At 35.4% G+C, this 15,515-nt stretch overlaps 1 long non-coding RNA gene across 1 annotated transcript in view; it reads right to left on the bottom strand.

The window, feature by feature from the left end:
- Positions 1-2,880: 2,880 nt before the first annotated feature.
- The window catches only part of LOC134494903 (uncharacterized), a 50,572-nt gene continuing 37,937 nt past the window's right edge, over positions 2,881-15,515 (bottom strand). The window contains exons 2-4 of the long non-coding RNA XR_010067722.1: positions 9,573-9,643; positions 8,136-8,245; positions 2,881-3,739 (exon numbers count right to left, since the gene is read on the bottom strand). This is a non-coding gene — a long non-coding RNA (uncharacterized LOC134494903). The remainder of the gene's footprint in view (positions 3,740-8,135; positions 8,246-9,572; positions 9,644-15,515) is intronic.

Here is a 15,515-nt window from a genome sequence, read left to right as displayed (position 1 = left end):
CCTTAGCCTGTGTTTTTGTTAGATCAACAATTCTCAGGCAAATTTTCCTCACAGGTATAAGCTCTTTTCTAATTCTTTTCAGCATTTGTCTTCTTTGGCCTTCAAAGACATAAGTTTGACTAATCAGCAAAATAGGGAAATTTTGTTCCCAGTATGTGGTTGACTGTAATGCTTAGATATGTGCCCTAACAACACTTTTCATGTATATTATTTTCTTCTCTCTCCTGTTCTTTCTTCCTAGCTAAGATAATCAAACTAGCAATGATCATTTGTGCTATAAGACTTATTGGGTGTAATCATACCAAAGTTTGATAAATTCATTTCCCCCCCTCAATCTGATATGTTTTCTTTTTTTGTTTGTTTGAAGAATCTCTAATCCAGGTAACAAATGGTAGAGAAAAAGAACATACTTTTCTGTTATAGCATAATGAGATGCTGTAGATAGCATTTTGTGTTTCCTGACTCCCTAAGTCCATCATGCAAACAAAAACAAACAAACAAAAAAAAACTTATTTTAAACGGACAGCTGGAAAGTAATTCAGTCTCTTGATCCAAAGCTTTCAGTCAAAGATATCCACTTCAGGTGCTGTTTTCAGAGGCAATATTCTTCTTGGCTGTGATTGTAAAAATGGGGCCACAGTTGCATTCATTGTTCAGTGAGCTTGTCCACAGAGTTAAACCCACCGACAGCAATGAATGTTGATTGTGACCTTTTTTTGTGGATATAAGTGAAACTCTGCAAGGGAAGACAAAAATAAATAATCTTGGGTGTTGGCTTTATGACTATCTTCAATGAAATTCTGAAAGCATGAAGCAATGAGGAGAATGGTTAGCTGGAGGGTACAATCAACGGTCGATGGTTTTCACTTTAATCCCAAACTCACCGACAGCGTTGAATGTTCACTGAAGCAACCATAAGAAACAGAATTCCAAAGACTTCACAGTATCCATCCTTGAATGTCTAAAGTAGAGGAAAATAAAAAAGACAATACTTTCAGTTTGGTAGATTAATTCTGCTTAAAATCACTGTTTCCATCACATTTGACTGTTGACTTTTCCATCAAATCAATCTATTGAGGAATTTTCAACAAAGCACTGCTGCACCATATTTAATGCATCAAAAAATTTAAACTGCCAGAACCACCTATAGTCACTTCCATAGTGAGATGGGCGGTGTATAAATTTAATAAACAAACAAACAAACTGTCCTTATTTGGGGACTTTAAGCACAAGAATACAGAGAAAAATATCCACAAATCCCTGAAGAAAAATATTACATCAGAACAAAAAGCCTATTAAAATGAAATAAATCAAAACTTTCTACAAAGTAAACTCAAAATAAAATATTTAGTTTAATCCATTGGTCAGTCTTAAAAATCACACTTTTACAAAACTGGCTCCAAACTGTAAGTCTTATAATACTCATGCATTTATTCTTGTATATACATTTTCACAATACTTATTTGGCACTATTATTATTGCCTAATTATGTCTAAGGCAAATGTAAATTCGAAGCCAACAGGTTTGTCTCCTGAAGTTTGTTTTTTCATGTTTGGCACTGCAGTAAATCTCAACAATTCCGGAAAATGATTTACGCTACAATGAAACAAATCTTAAAAACTGAATTCCCATTTCAACCTACAAATGCTTAACAAACTTTACCAAACCATTTTTCTTCTCAAGTATACTGATTTAGCTTTATATATAACTGCTGCAAAGACATTACATGGCTCTTTCTGGAAAGGTCGTCTGATCCCTTCAATAGAAGAATGCCTAGCCAAGTTCTGGGAATATGCTTCGATGTCTGAAATAACTTTGTACCTTACAAGTAAATCTGATACAAATTTAAACTCAATCTGGAAACAATCCATACATGGATTGGTACCATATTCAAAATTTGGGTTATCTATGCATAGAATTTATGTATCAGTCTTATGAGCTACATAAATCAAAATAGACTCTTAGTAATATGGATACAAAACATAATTTTATTCAGTAATTTATGTCAGCCATGGTCCTATTCATTTTTAGCTCAAGTTTAAGAACGATGAACTATATAAAATGTATTTAATTTTTACAAATAGTTACTGATATTTTAGAAACCTATAGCCATGACATTTTTAAATACTTGGTTTATTCATTTGTATTATTTTATTTTTTCATATTCTTTCCTGTTTATTTTAAGTGTCCAATGAAACATAGGTTATTTTTGTAATTTTTGTTTCTTATCCAAAATGAAACAAAATAGTACTGCCTTCCCTAAGAGATTTTGGAGAGCTTCTGGTCATTTTTTTTTCTCTTGTTCTGGTTACTACCAAGACTACTTTAATCAGCTGAAGAAATCGACAAAACTTTGATTTTTATGTGTATTTTTAAATGTATCTGCATGTATTCACCAATATCCAGGTGAATGCAGCGTTATTTATGGTTTTGTTGTTGTTTATTTGTTCAGTCACTTCCGACTCTTTGTGACTTCATGGACCAGCCCACACCAGAGCTTCCTGTTGGTCGTCAACACCCCCAGCTCCCCCAGGGATGAGTCCATCACCTCTAGGATATCATTCATCCATCTTGCCCTTGGTCGGCCCCTCTTCCTTTTGCCTTCCACTCTCCCTAGCATCATCTTCTTCTCCAGGGTGTCCTGTCTTCTCATTATGTGACCAAAGTATTTCAGTTTTGCCTTTAATATCATTCCCTCCAGTGAGCAGTCTGGCTTTATTTCCTGGAGGATGGACTGGTTTGATCTTCTTGCAGTCCAAGGCACTCTCAGAATTTTCCTCCAACACCACAGTTCAAAAGCATCTATCTTCCTTCTCTCAGCCTTCCTTAGGGTCCAGCTCTCGCAGCCATGGTTCATGGTTTACTCATGATAAATCATATTTAACATATCACTATAATATCCTTCCTTTCTGTATTTATTTTTCAGTCACTTTCTTCTTCCTGTAACTCCTCCCGCCCCCAGTTTATTATTTTACTTCCATGATATCAACCAGGCAAATGAGTTCCTTAGTTGTCGTTCCCTGAGATTCTATCTCCTAACAATAAAGCTGGCTGCTTTTTGTTTCCATTTTTTTCTCTTTTTACTAATAACATATTTGAAAGCTCAGTACTACCATCCATTCTTCTGTTTATTTCTCACCTTGACTGCAATCTGAAAATCTGTGCTCTCTTCTAAACTTTCAGTTCTATAGTCTGCATTTTACATTATTTATTAGTTAAGAGTGACTTTCTCCCCTTCTTCTTCCATCATCTGGTTTCCATCTTCTTTTTTTAAAGAAACCCTGTGGATTGGCCATGTGTGCCTTTGCTAGTCTGTGCTACAAATGCCAGATTTATTTTATGTACATTTCATATCTTCAGGCTTCTGAGAACATTCACATGGGCTGAAACTTCTTCTTTTTCTTTATTTAAGGTTACTAGGTCATAAATAAACCAAAACACTTTTCCTTGCTCTGAGCAATTTGCTCATAAGAGTACATGAAATATCACTTCTAAAAACCAAGGAACCTAACGTGACTTGACAGGAGTACACGACAAAGTAGTTCATTGTGTTGCTTTAAAGGCCATAGGGATTTCAGCTGTGGAAGTTGTCTGTCTTAGGAATAGATTAAATATCTTGTCTGATGACCTGTGCTTAATTTAAGTGGTTGCCTTTGCCAGCCCTTCTAGAGGGCGTATGTGTGAAATAGAGCATCTCATCTTCCATCTTCGATTCTTTTCATCGTCCTGATAGTTTGACCTAAATTGAAAACAGGAATGCTGTATGGTACAGAATATTTAACAGTTATGCCAAGTGGCATATTTAAGCCTGTTAATTAGAAGGAAACAATTTTTACTTTTACACTGGAGGCTGATGGTCAAAATGAATACTGTTAGTTTCTTTCAATACATTTTGATTATTTTACTATAATAAATAAATAGTTTGCTAAAGTTACATAATTAAAGCAGATGATATCATAAATCTCTACCAGTACCTGGACATTATCAGATTTGTTGTTTATCATTTAATATACTATGTACATCAGAGCAAAATACTATAATGATAATTTGTTCCAGCCAAAGTTAAGTCCAACTGATTTCAGCAAAGATGAGAGATACCTTTTTAGGACTCTCGTATTGAAATCAATCAGGCTTGAAATGTCTGCTGGATTAGGCCCATCTGAGCATAACTCTGGGCAACTCACAACCACAGTAAAATTACAAAAACCATAACACCATAAAAAACAGAAACTGTGACTGATGCAAATTACATCTTTTGCATGATGATGTCATGGCATGAGTGACATCACTTGCTCCCCTTGTGGATGCCCATGTTTTATGGATAGCTGAACACTGATACTGATCTATATACATCTACAATATACAATGACCCAAAGGTGACAGACTGTAATACTACTAGACCAGTTTTTCCCAATCTACTGAGAATGTAACTTCTCAAAATCAGGAGTCTGGTAGCCCATTTTATGACTAAGACATTTTTTATTAAAATTTGTGCCTGATGAAGTGAGCTGCAGCTTACAAAAGCTTATGCCTTTAATAACATTTGTTAATAGGGAAAGGTGCTAACTGACCCCTTATTTTTTGTTGGCATGGACTAACACGGCTCTTCTTTTACAGTGCAATTTCTTAGAATCCCAAAGGCATGCCTGTATTAGGAATCGTTATCCCCAAAATCTGGATGAGGAATGCTGCCCTGATTTTGCTTCTAATCACTACTGTTGACAAATTTCAGCATTGGGTATTTTAGCTTTATTTAACAAAAAGTTTCTATTTAGTTAAAAAGCCATCTGTAGATTGTATTTTGTGAATTTCTATACTCCTTTACACAACTTAATTCTATATATTCATTGTATTATGAGAAAGGAAGCCCTGGAAGCTATAGTTCAATATTGGGAGGTAGCAGTTGAAGAAGGCTGTGTTCAACAATGGAATAATCAAAAATTAGACCTTAGAGTGAAGTTATGCAGATGAAGTATCATGTACATACAGAGGCAAGACAGCTTCTTAAAGGCTAGGATCATCATGGGTGTGTGTCTAATACAAGGTTTAACCCCCAAAAGGCAACATTATTGGTCAGGGTCACATAAGATGAGATATGTCTCAAAGGATTTCTATCTCCAGCAACTATTTTTACTGGCTATAGGTTTGTTAGCTTATGCATCCCTCAGCAATTATTTTGTAATATAAAAATGAAGCCTTATAGTGGTTGATACAATTTTAGGCCTGAATTTAATTTTAATCTCTTTATATCTAATTCTTGTGATATGTATCTTGTGATTAGATATCTTGCTACCATCTCAGGACTCCAGATAAACCTCTGCTATCAAAGCTGTCATGAAGTTTCTGAGCAATGTTTCTAGTTACAGCCATATACCCGTTGGTAGGAGCTCCCCCTAATTTTTGTGAAGTATCTGGAAGGGGTTAAAATTAAAATTGGATTTGATAAAATTATTAATTTGGAATGATTCAAAGAAATGCTATATCATTAAGTCTAATAATGACCAGCAATATAGGATAAAGACATTTTGAAATATTTCTTGGAGTCACACATGGCTTAGAACTTGAACATGACAACACAAGATGTCAAAAATGTAAATTTATCTTAGTAAAGCTTGTATTAAAGAACAAGATGGAGATGTTATGAGCAAACAAACATATGGTCCCAGTATAGGGTGGTATCCTAGGGACCATTACATACAATGGTTTCTGCCTTTGTGGTCAGAAAGGAAATCCTATCCTCAGAGGAGGGAATCTGGTATCAGATCCTTTTTCCTTGACAGATGCTGAGATTAGTTTTTTCTGAAGTCAGGAAATTCCAGTCCCCAGAAAGCTCCCACAGATGGGCCAGAGGTGGGTCTGGCCAGAATGGCTAAGATTCTAATGGATCCAAAGCTCCCTCTGGTTTACTACCACACCCCTGAACTGAGTAAGAATGTACACTAGCTGTTTGGTCTGTGTCCCTTCAATCTGCCTGCACCAGAGAGTAGCTTTCTCCAAAAACACACAAAGAAATAATTTCACAAAAAATAAAGAGGACAAATATCTCTTTGTCCTCATTTTTGTTACACTGGCTATAGCCAGCAGTGTAATTGTACATGTCAGAGCACTCCAACCTAAGCTTAAGCTTGCTCTGTTAAAATATTAAACTAATTGCTATTATTTCTGGTTCACTGCCCCATTATCAAAGATGGGATATGTTTTTGATATTTGAAAACAGTATGGAGGAAGGAAATAGGATTATGTGTGAACAGAAGGCAAAGCATCCTGTAGCAACTGCTAAAATAGTGCAACTTATCTAGATTTTTTTAAGTGGTTTCCTTTTCCTTACAGCCCCGACAAATATGATTTTCCACAGCATGAGGATTAGAGAAGTTCAACACTCGTTATTTCACCTTGTCTGTTATTTATCTGTGCAAAGAAGGGAAAGCATAGCAATTTTGTAACTGAGGTTATTCATTGCAGCAAACTCAAGAAATACTAGCAATAGTTCATCTAACAATGAAATCTCATTACAAACTAGAAATCAGGAAAAATATAAAATAGTGTCTGGTGCACTTAAAACCATGTGCTTAACCATGATCTTACTAATACAATTTCTTAACAAGATGAAGTTTGTTAAGTTTCTAAAGAATTGTCAGTGTCAAATCAGACACAGTCTGCAGCACCAGCTCCTCAAACTCTAATCTGATATTATGGCATAGGGTGTTTTAATTGAACTATATCCCTTTATTCCTATAACAGACCCATTAAGACCAAGTCACAGAAAGTGTTTACAATTGTCAGCAATTTATCACAAAACATTAGTTCTGATCACCACAGGTTTTAGCATCTCAGTTGAGACTCTCCACAAAGTATGTGTGATTCCTTTTCAAACACTGTACTGATAACTACTTGTCCAATGCACACCTCTTAACTACTAGATATGTTGAACTGATTTTTCTAATGATAATATACAAAACCAGGTTACTTCAATCAAATGAACTTATATTTTATAGTTGTACTTTGTAGGGAAAGCAGAGAAAGATCAGGTCCAGCTGCCATCAGTTGCCATGAATTCTTAAATAAAAGTATGTCAAAGCCTAGGCAAAGCCTCTTTCCTAGAGCTTAGGAATGAACCAGGGGAAAAATTTCATTTCTCAGGTTCCACTTCCAGAAACCAGAAAGCAAGACTGAAATGTTTCACATTTTACAAGTATTATCTCAAAGCATAACTGTGAAAAGGTTGTGATCAGTACATATGGAGTTTCAGTGTCAATCATTCTGACACATGTTATGTTACACCATGGAAGCATGAAATGAATCATAGTAAAGCTCCACAGTTACAGTTGCTTGAGGAAAGTGATTAGGAATCTTGATTCTGATATTATGTTCCCCACCATTTTATTATTTCAGCAGATTTCCACTGAACAGCTGCAGATTTGGTATGGCCAAGACCTTTAGACACAGATGTTTGTGAAGCTGCTATGAAACTTGGGGAGAAGTCGAAAGTAATTCTATTCTTTCATGAATTCACAGTTTGTGATACTATGCTACCATATGCAGGAAGCCAGAAATCACAGCATGGGACATGTAGTCAGCTTTCAAGATTTTAGCACATTCAACTTACTATCAATGTCAAAAGACAGGAAGCTGAAGAAGTATTTTTAAGAAAAATTGAACAGCTGCAACTGTGAATGAAAATAGAGTAACATTGTTTTTCACAAGGAAGCTACATCAAGAGCATACTACCTATGACAGAAATCTTGTAAGAGCATATCATGCGTGCCATTTTTCAGCTGTTCATCTGTGAGAGTGAGGAACATTTTCATAGGATTATAATTAGTGTAGCAGGAGGTAAAATCCACATCAGATTGCTCTTTCACAGGTTTGGGATTTTTGCTATGGACTGATGACTGTGAATATAAAACAGACTGCTCTGGAAAATGTCTGAGTTAGAAGAATGAAATAAAATATACATCTGTGTTATGTTCACATGCATGTCACTATCACTGACACAGGTATGGTATGCTGGGCAGTCCTACAATCCATAACCCCTCAAAATATGAAATATCAAAAATACACATATTGTCCTACACCGTCTTTCATAGGTTAAGACTTGTAATATCTTAGAGTTGATGAGTTTTTTTCTCACTCACAGTTTTGGCAATTTCCATCATCTGTGTTTAGGAAAGAGGCCACTATTGCCAAACAAAGCTGATTTGGGGTTGGGCTGATAAACAGATACATACAGTGAGGCATGTGTTTCCTGTAAAAAATAAAGTAATAAGAAATGAGAATTGGTTTCAAAATGTATGTGGATTGACAAACGCAACTAATGCCCCCATCAACTTATTTAAATTATAAATAGATCAGCTTTACTCTTCATTGCTACTGGTTGCTATATCCAGTCCTCCAAAATTGTAATGAGAATTTGAACACAAAGGAGAGAATGTAACATTTAAAACAAAAGACTGGGACCAAATTAAAACATACACACACACAATACTTTTATTTTTTTAGGAAGGGCTCTGATGCTTTGGTCAAAATGTTTTGTGTATTTGGCCGTGTTTGTTATGCTGAATCTAGACCACCAAGTATTTTTTTAATAGGTATTTTATTCTCAGAAAGCCAGTTTGGTGCAGTGGTTAAGGCACAAGGCTAGAACATGGGAGACTGTGAGTTCTAGTCCTGCCTTAGGTTCAAAGTCAGCTCGGTGACTTTGGGCCAGTCATGCTCTCTCGACCCTAGGAAGGAGGCAATGGCAAACCACTTCTGAAAAACCTTGCCAAGGAAACTGGAGAGACTAGTCCAGACAGTCACCAGGAGTCAACAATGACTTGAAGAGCAAATGGAGATTGCAATGCTGTCTGTCTGTCTGTCTATTTATTTTAACCTATAACATGGTTCTTAAAGGAGAACCATAGCTATGTCTGTTGAATATGCAAAGCGGTGAGAATTTCATTTGGTTTGGTTTTGATAAGGATATACCAAAATTTTACTTGAATTAGTAAGAAAAATGAGACTGAAAAAAGTGGGGTTTTTTGTTTGTTTGTTTTAAATTGAATGGGGGAGAAAACAAACTATTCTACAATCATGGCATTTACAAGTAGAGATGGGGAAAATTTTAGTCAGACACATAGTTTTAAACTAATTTATGCTAATTGGAAGAATTTTTGCATTATAGTTTTTAGTTCAAAATCTATACACAATAAACTGCATATTAGAGAAACTCCATAAAATGTGTATCATGGTCATTTTAATACCAAAGTGTAAATGTTAAGAAAGCTGTACAAAGAATTACTTTTCAACATCTTAATTCATAGGCTAATAGAAATTGGAGCAAACGTTATGAGTACACATATGAAAAAGTGAAATGAACTGCATTTAAAAAAAATGTACTCTTATTCATTTTTAGAAATATTTATAATTTTTGAGAGAAAAAAAGGAATGCATAAAAAGAAAATTAAGAATGATCACAGAAGGAAAAGAAAATTGCAGCTAGTTTGAGGACAAACATACTTGAATTAGTTCTATCTTTGAAGGCAGGTAAAGATAATACTTCAACACTTTTTCATTATTTTTTAAATATTTACCATTCTCCCTTTTTTCAGCTCCATGCTCGTTTTCTTATACCTCCCCAAAATATTACATCTTGACAGGCAATCTGTGGGAATAAAAATAGCTTGTTAGATTATATATCTAGTACTAACAGCCACTGACCATTAAACTTCTTTTCACTAGTTACATATTTTGCTCAATCATGTTTGAGTCAGAGGAACATTTTGGTTCAAATAAGAAAGAAGTTGTAGCACAGTTTCTTCCTCACTCCTTTTCGTTGATACGCTAATTGTTTATTTTTGTTTTATTCACCCCAAGTTGCACACCAGTCTAGAATGGAGAAGTGCTACTCCATCCAAGACCAACGATAGAAATGTCCCTGACCTTGGAGGGGGGGGGGGCAAACCAACCATAGCTACTCAGCTTGTCAGGATTGAGCCAAAGTCTGTTCTGCCCCATCCAGACTCAAAAAGTTGGATGACTTTGAGCCAGTCACTCTCAGCCCTAAGAAGAAGGAAGTGGTTAACTACCTCTGAAAATATTACGAAGAAAACTGCAGGGATTTGCCCAGGCAGTTGCCAGGAGTCAAGCTGACTTGAAGGAACAAAATTAAGTAAATACATTGTTCTAAAGAAAAGGTTACTGTGCAAGTAAGAAGATGATGTGTTCAATAGGAAATAATGCCATTTCATGTTGGCGAAATTCTATAAATCCCATAAGAAAATAGTAATGAAAATGTGCAGAAAAACAGCAACACAGATGATTTAACTCCTTTAAGGTTGTCATTACTCTTAACAAAAATTCCAAATGGAAGCAAGGCAGCAGTTGTGCCCCAGAATTTAAATTGTTTGACATTAATTCAGTGATCAAGGAAGATCAGCAAATCAGCATGTATGCTCATCGGTTCCAATAGTCTGGGATCCCATTACTGACAGGACTTTGAAATATATTTGGAGTTTATGTACTTCCTGCAAATAGACTGTATGATTAAAATTAAAGCCTTCAACTGACAGGACATCAACCCAATCCTGCAGAGATGGGATGCCAATCAATTATTCTGACTTCAGAGCAAGTATTTGCATGTGAGCAATTGCTAACTGAACTGCTTAGTAAAATGCTGTTGGAAGAATTACCAGCTGAAATTCTGATTCTCTAGCCTTGTTACCTGAAAGAATTTTCTTCCAAGGACGACTCTGAAAGGACACAAGCTCCGATGCATTCTCTGGGTTTTACTATTGCAATATCTTCATTTATTTTAATGGAAAATGCTAATCTGTCATTTACTATTCTCTTCTGAAAATGAACTGAATACACAAATGTGTATTACACCAATGTGTGCAACTGAACACCCATACTGGATGGCTGCACCTGTAATCACTAGCATATGTTCTACACTAATTAGTTCCAAAGATGACACTAGGTTGACATATTAATCATAGTCACATCTCAGCACTCACAGCTGGACTGCATTCTATTTGGGATGGTGGATGTGTGAAATTCCCATCTTCCAAAAACAGGAGACAGGATACAAAAACTCACAAAGAAACCCACCCCCAAAAAAAGATTAACATGCACATTCCTCTCCAATCTAAGATAACTGAGGTTCTGCATGGAATGCCATCTGAATGGTGCTGAATACCAAACTTTTTTCTGCCAGAGGAAGACACCTGGAATCATCACATTAATAATGATGATTCCAGGATATCTACAATTTGAATGACTGTTATAATTCCACATCGGTGTACATCAGAATATCAATACATGCTAAGTGTAAAACAGAGAATAATAGGTTATTTAAAAATATCTCCTCCTTATTTCTTGGATGATCAGATCTCCACAAACTTTGCTAATGAAATAAAAGAAGTACAAAATCTGCTTTTCTCATTATTACCATAGAAACGAATTTTCTCATACTGACTTCATATTTAGGTTCTAATGACTTAACAAGTATCTTGGCAATCCTACTTTCTAGACAGTGAGAACTGGAATCAGAATCTGGCACAGAATAAACATGCTAAGTCCCAAAAGCAATCCAAAGGAAATAGTACCATAGGAAGCTTGATAAAACCTTGAAAAACACTTAGTGACAACTAAAACACATACACACACACAGTTCTCTGTATAGATTCCCATACACATTCTCTTTCTTGGATGGGAAAATACTGTTAACAAGAGCTGTCCTGATTTAGCTTGGAAAGAAATTCTGTTTTTCATTAAAAAAAAAAACCAAAACTGTATGTGGGAAAAAATATACTAGGAAAATTAAATGTTTATAGCAAATACCTTCTTCAAGAAACTAAAGACAACTCTATACATAGGTATCACCAGATGGACAACCAAAATCAAACTGAGTATCTATTGTGTAAGCAACAGGGAAGCAATAGGGAAGCTCTATTGAGTAAGCAAAAACAAGCGCTAGTGCTGACTGCAGCTAAGATAGTAAACACCTTGTAAAATTATAACTTAAGCTAAACAAAACATAGTATCAGATCAAGAAGATACAAGCTCAGCAATATTCCATATTATTATATTTGGAAAAGTAAATAACATATTTAATAGATTAGATCTGATAAAATTCCCTGACGAAGTTTGGACTGAAATTCATGACATTATTAAAGATGAAGCAAACAAAATTATCCTGAAGTGCAAAAAGGAAAAGAAAGCAAAATGGCTGTCTGTTGAACAGCTTAATAGAAGCAGAAAGGAAAAGCCAAAGGATACAGAAGAAAATGTGTACTGTAAGTGCTGAATTTCACAGAAGAGCAGTAAGAGATAAGAATTTATAACTAAATAAACAAACTGAAGATAATTGTGGAAGACAAGATACTTATTTTAGAAATCAGAGTAAACAATATGCAAAAATGGGCACAATAGAAGACAAAAAAGGCAAATATCTACCAGAGAAAGAAAATATAAAAGAGAGATGACACAATATGTGACACAAAATATATGAAGAGTTGTTCAAATAAAAAATAATAGCAGGCCCAAAATCAATTATATGTATGAAAGTTTGAGCACTGAGCTAAAAGCAGACATTCTGAAAAGTGAAGTTAAATGGGCCCTAGAAAAAAATAACAATGAAGCTGCAAGAGTTGATGAAATACCCACCAAACATTTGCAAGAAGATGCAGATAAAAGTGCTACTTGCATTTTTAAGCAGATGGCCAAGGGACTGGAAAAGATAACTTTATATTCCAATACCAAAAAATGACTAAAGAATGCTCATACACTTAAACAATTACACTTACCTTACACGCCAGTAAGATAATGCTCATGATTTTGCAATGCAGACTTCAATAATTGAGGGACTGAAAGCTGCTAGATGTACAAGTTGCAGATGCACCTGAGATCATTTGCCTAGGATTTATGCAATGACTAAGAAGTGACATAGAAAACAAAATAGGGAGTAATTAAATGGCTCAAAATAGGAAAGGAGCGCATCAAGATCTACCTTATTTATTTAACTTATATGCAGAATATATCATGAGAAATGCTGGACTTGAAGAAATTGAAATTGGAATTAAAATTGCTAGGAGAAACATGAACAGTCTCAGATATGCTGATGATACCACTTTGATGGCTGGAAATAAAGAACTCTTAAGGAATCTCTTGTTGAAGAAAAACAAGAAAGTAAAAAGCCAGTCTGTGAATTGATAAGACTATCTTCCTAGGCTCAAAAGTTCACAGGAATGGATGTTTGCTACTGACTGTGAGAGATCTCTACAAGTATTAATGTGCATAATATCGATAGAGCTATGTTTTGTTCAGGCTAGAGTTTTTCAGTTGTAAGATATGGCTGTGAAAACTAGACACCAGATGCTTTTGAATTATGGTGCTAGAGAAGATTGTTCAGAATACCTTAGACTGCAATAAGAACAAATAATTCAATACTAGATGCAGTAAAACTAGACTGGTCGCTAGAAGCACTAATAACAAAGCTAAAACTTAAATAAATTAAGACACATAATGTGAAAATAAGAATAATGGGAGGAGACCTGGTCCTTGAAAAAATGAAGGCAATAAAAGGCTGACAGAGACAAGGTGGCTAGATGTTATTACTTATGACACAAGCAAGAGCTTACAAGAACTCAAAGAAGTCGTTAAGACAATTCTGGCAAAATGATGAGATTCAGAAGTGACTGAATGACTGAAGAACAGGTTTTTGAGTCAAGAGAGCTCTACCCAAAGAGATCTGCAGGATCCAGACTTTTGTCAAAATAATGAAAACAGCATTGTGCCATAAGCATTGTGCCAGAAGGAGCAGTCCTTTTGTGCATGTATGTGATGTTACAACACACTACAAAAGTAGTGGACCTGGCATTGCGTTGGCATGGTGCTGCTTTCGTCATTTAGTTCCCCTTGACCCTACTGTGGATGCTTCTGTCTGTACTCCAAATTTCTTGAAGGAATTTACACAAGACTGGAAAAGTCTTCCCAATGTCAATTTTCTCCATGCGAGTAGAAATGTTTGGAATAAGCATATCCTTAACTCAGTGCAAGGAGATGTTCGATATTTTTATAGCTATCTCACCTTTCTGTTTTGTGATATAATTATCCTTTCTTTACAGAAGAATGCATGCACAAATCAATATAACGCATGCATCTCACTGGGTTAAGCCTGCAATCATTTGATCAAAGAGGGGCCAAAGGAGAACTAAAGCCACTCTTCCTTCCATCTACTCTTTCCCCAGAACAGGTGATCAGTGATACTACACACATGACTAATCCAACTCATTTGTCAGGCTTCTTCCGCAGTCCCAAAGGTAATGTATTCACTCCTCTTCCTATCAGATCAGACTGAATGGCAGCACTGAGAGAGTTCTCAATATATACTTCAAATCTAGCAATGACATTATTGCTTTGGAAAAGGAATTATTGCTAAATCTGATGAAATGTCAAAAGATCAGCAAATATCTATCAGTTTTTCAGCTTGTGCTCTCCTGATATAGAAGTCCTACATGGAGGGGGAGGGCAGAGTGAACTTTTCTCAAATCAAACTCCTGATTTTTTGTTTTGCTTTGTATAAAGTGACCTTAAAATAATGATTTTAGAATCTATTGAGGAAACTAGTTAAACTCTAACCATGCTGGGTAATACTGCCATTGCAAAAACAAACAAAATAAATACACATTACACAGGTAGTGCCAGTCTAAACATTTGACAAGGTCTCATGAATTCCGTATTGGGTGGGTGGGGTAGGTTTATAAATTTATTTAATCATCCTCAATATTTATTTATTGGTTTTAGGCATTTATCCCTGCATTTCAAGACCAAAAAATCCTTATCTGATGTCATCAGAGTATAAAGAAAACGGTGGAACCATACTATTTTATCACCACTGCACAAGATGATACACCTTGTCCCTGCATATACTATGTTATTATTCATATATATATATCACAACCCTTATGCACAATAACAATTCCCCTTCCTGGAGGTTTGGTAGAGAAAGGAGGCACCATGACCTGCAGCTTTTAATGCTGTTACAGAAAGGAGTTGTGCTGCCGGAGTTGTCATGCTACGATGAGCAAATCTATATAAATTTCATACATTTTCCTATCCAAATTAATTAGGCAGTTTTCTGGTCTGTTTCTTTGTTTTACTGATTTTTAAAAGGTTTGTGAAAATTTTTAAAATGAAAAACTGCATCTGTTGTTCACTTTTCTCTGACATACTTGAGCTTTCGTAAATATACTTTAAAAAAAAAAATGCAGATTTCCCTGGTGTACTTAATTACATAACTTTCTTCAGTGCAGATTTTAAAACATAAATTGCCCTGGTATGAACCCCCTTTTAAATTTACAACCTTGCTCCATACCCTACTCTAACAAATGGGATCACTAATAGTAACCCAAACAAGTGTTTCCGCAACCATTCTGGTAAGTCTGAAGTTATGCATGTTCAGTTCAATGTTTTTCTACTGTTATTCACAAATACATAGAACTGCAGCCAGTATACCAAGTGGCTTTTCACTGGGG

The sequence above is a fragment of the Candoia aspera genome, chromosome 3 (assembly GCF_035149785.1).
Source record: "Candoia aspera isolate rCanAsp1 chromosome 3, rCanAsp1.hap2, whole genome shotgun sequence".
NCBI classification, from domain to species: Eukaryota; Metazoa; Chordata; class Lepidosauria; order Squamata; family Boidae; genus Candoia; species Candoia aspera.
This window is presented reverse-complemented; position numbering and strand designations above follow the sequence as displayed.